Raw genomic sequence first — 3,808 nt, forward strand, 5'->3', positions numbered from 1 at the left:
ACCTCACAATGGCCAAGGAATCTGAAACATATTAGGCTCATTCCTGGCGGAGCGAACTGACCATGTTTCCAGCGTCCTTGGCTTCTTCTCTCTATCGCCCGCTCCTATTTTTTTGTCCCACTGCTCCTTCCCCTTGCTCCAGTTGTAACGGAACCGGCTGTTAGTCAGAGCGTCGCACCTTCAAGGACACCAAGGGATCCCTCTGCAGTCCCTAGGAACTCCTATTCATCATCCTTCGTCTCCTCCTTTCATAGGATGCTTCTGGGATCCGTGGATGGTGTGGTAGCCTAACTGTATATCCCCTTGGGGATGATTTGTTGATGTTTTTGTGAAATGGGGGGGTGGGGGGATTATCGTGATTCTAGAGTTGGGTAATGTTGTTGCTTTTGATTATGGCTTGGAAAACTCACAACACACCTCTCCTCTCTCTCTCTCTCTCTCTCTCTCTCTCTCTGTTCTTTCGTTGCCACTTTTATCTACCTTTATCTACTCTTCACATTCACGCAAAAAAAACACCACCCCTTTCCCTTCGCTCTCTCTCTATCTCCTCTCTCTCTCCTCTTCTTCTCTCCTCTCTTCTCCTTTCATCAATCACTGTTTTTAGTGAATAAGAATAATAAAACATTAGACAAATATATATATATATGTATGTATGTATCCTCCATCTCTCTCTCTCTCTCTCTCTCTGAAGGGCGGGGAAGAACCATTGCTCCATTTTGAGACGACGGATAAGGCCTAGCAACTATACAGCATCCCCGACAACTCGTCTCAAGCAAGGTCACCCAGAGACTGACCTGACCACAATCTCTTTTTATAAATCAACTTTTTTCCTTAAGTGGATTCCAGCAGAAGATAAATGGATATTCAACATTATACTAAGGAAAGCCAATAATTGAGTCTTGTGAATATATAAAATATTGAAGAGGTTTCATGTGTCATTTTTTTTAATTCTTTATAGAAATTGGCTTTAAATTAAACTGAAATGTTGTTCGTGTATATTATTGATGATACGAAAACCTTAATAATGGGTTGTAGCTCTTTTCTGATAACTTATTTTTAACTATAAAACGATTTCCTCAATAAGTAATACCCAATTTCTATTTATAAAATAATTGGCTTATGCCAAAATAATTAAAATACTGTTTATAAAATCCCTAAAAACTCATATTTCTATTTGGGAAGTCAATTCTCCTAATCTTTTAAAACAAAACTATTTTTCAACTTCGCAAAGAAAGAGATTTAGACGGTAAAGAACTGATAAAAAAGATTATATATGTATATATACTATATATATATATTACGAGTTTATATTTATATATGTATATATATACAAAATCTGTATACACACACACACACACACACACACATATATATATAAAATATATATATTCTAAAAATATATATACATTATATCACCTATATATAATATATATATTATATATATAATAATACACTTATATGCACATATACAAAATATATATAATACATACACATTATCCCTTAAAAGAGTTCCAATCTAATGTCCTACAAGAAGTAATATCGGGTGGGAAAAAAATTACATATATTTCCTGACAATGCAAGTAAAAGTTATGTGCCAAAAATGGGAGAAGTAACAGTAGAGAGAGAGAGAATACATGTCAGTCAAGTTCCAGATACAAGAGAGAGAGAGAGAGAGAGAGAGAGAGAGATGAATGGAGGAGAGAAAGAAGAGCAGAGCGAGAGAGAGAAGAGGGAGAAAGAGAAGAGAGAGAAGGAGAGAGAGAGAGAGAGAGAGAGAGAGATGGTAAATTTCGCTTTTCCGAAAATTTTTTTTTAGAATTCTATCTTATGGTAGCAAGGACCATTATCTTGCGTCATATATAAATTACAATATTTTTCAACTAAGTAATAAAATCATTTTTATAGAACGGCAATATAGCTTAATCTGATCGCATGAACAACTTTTTATTCCACTCAAAAGTCGATTAAAAGATTAATAAAATGTCCGTAAGATTTTGAACGAAACTCACGTCAAGTTACGTCATTCATCTGTTAAAAAAAAGGTCTGATACGTTTAGAGGTATGTATACAATACGTCTATGGTATATCTCTCTCTCTCTCTCTCTCTCTCTCTCTCTCTCTCTCAAAAATACGTCTAATACAATTATCCTTTAAGATTCGACACTGTCTCGACTATCACAGAAACCGCCCCCTATACACCCATCTAAAAGGCTACCCACAGCTCCTATAGCATTCTACATAGCTTCTATCGACACCAGTTACGCCATATAAGCGCAGGGCAGAATGCAAAAGCCCGTTAGATAGAAGTTCTTATCTGATTAATGGCACTTTTTTATGCGTTCTTGGTACCCAGTGGGTATGTACCCGAATATATCCCTACAATTTCTAACGGGGCCCAGTTTTTGCATGCCCTGTTCATTAGATACTACTTGACGGGTGATTAAAAATGCTTCTGCTAGAGAGAGAGAGAGAGAGAGAGAGAGAGAGAGAGAGAGAGAGAGAGAGAGAGAAATTGACTAAAGGTAAGGAGTTTAACATTTGTATATAGATACATAAGAATTAACTGAAGTATTTTAAAAAGGGAGATGAGACGAGAGAGAGACGAGAGAGAAGAGAGAGATGTGTGAAGGAGAGAGAGAGAGAGAGAGAGAGAGAGGGATAAAAATGAAAGATTATAAAAAGTACAAAAGTTGTTGAAAGACTCATGACATTTAACTAAAGTAATAGAGAGAGAGAGAGAGAGAGAGAGAGAGAGAGAGAGAGAGAGAGAGAGAGAGAGAGAGAGAGAGAGAACTCACTCTGAAGTCAAAAGCAATCATTATTTTTTTTCTATTCGCAATGCAATTATAGCAGACAATATTCATCTTAATTTACATATTATTAACAAGCCTATTGACGAGTTTTTTTCTCCAGAGTTAAAAATTGTACAGCTAAATCATTTATTCTGAGACTAGTTTGTGTTTTTCGTAATACAGTCTAACTGCTTGTTCTCGTCCCGCTCCAGCCTCTCTCCTCTCCTCCTCTTCCGTCCCTTCTTCCGTCCTCTCTCCCTCTCTCTCTCTCTCTCTCTCTCTCTCTCTCTCTCTCACACACACACACACACACTTTCCACCTATCTGTTTAGCTGGCATATTAGTTAAATCTGTATTCATTAATCTTTGCAAATCTATTTACCTGAAACTTGTATCTTCGGTCTCTCTCTCTCTCTCTCTCTCTCTCTCTCTCTCTCTCCTCTCTCTCACTTTTCTATATGTTTCTCGGTTTACCTGTCATGTTAGTTAAATCTGTTTTCTTTAATAGTTTACCTCCATTCTCTCTCTCTCTCTCTCTCTCTCTCTTTCTATCTTTGAGCTAACTATCATGAACGTTTATATAACTTTCATTCTCTCTACCTTCAGTCAAGTTTTAATCTCTCTCTCTCTCTCTCTCTCTCCTCTCTCTCTCTCCAACCTTTTCCACCCTGTCGCCCCGTTTTCCATCACTCGAAATCCTACAGGATCCTTCTCCTATAGAACAAGGGTAACAAGAACAGGTTCCATACGTAACCAAGTGGTCTGCCTCCATAGCATCGGATAAGTTGCTATGCAATAAAGCGGGGTAACGGACGTCAAGACATCGACGCATATGATTAGTGTCCCTGATTAACCGGTCTTTCGTGGGGGTCGGTAGACAGTGGACATGAGTTGAAGTTTTTACCAGTCTGGTTGGAAGGGATAGATTTGATCATTCAATTCTGGCTCTATTCAACCATAACTAATTAGCGCCCCAGGGGGAAACTGCATAGCGATATGTAGTAGCAATTTTTGTA

The sequence above is a fragment of the Macrobrachium nipponense genome, chromosome 48 (assembly GCF_015104395.2).
Source record: "Macrobrachium nipponense isolate FS-2020 chromosome 48, ASM1510439v2, whole genome shotgun sequence".
In the NCBI taxonomy this organism is placed as follows: Eukaryota; Metazoa; Arthropoda; class Malacostraca; order Decapoda; family Palaemonidae; genus Macrobrachium; species Macrobrachium nipponense.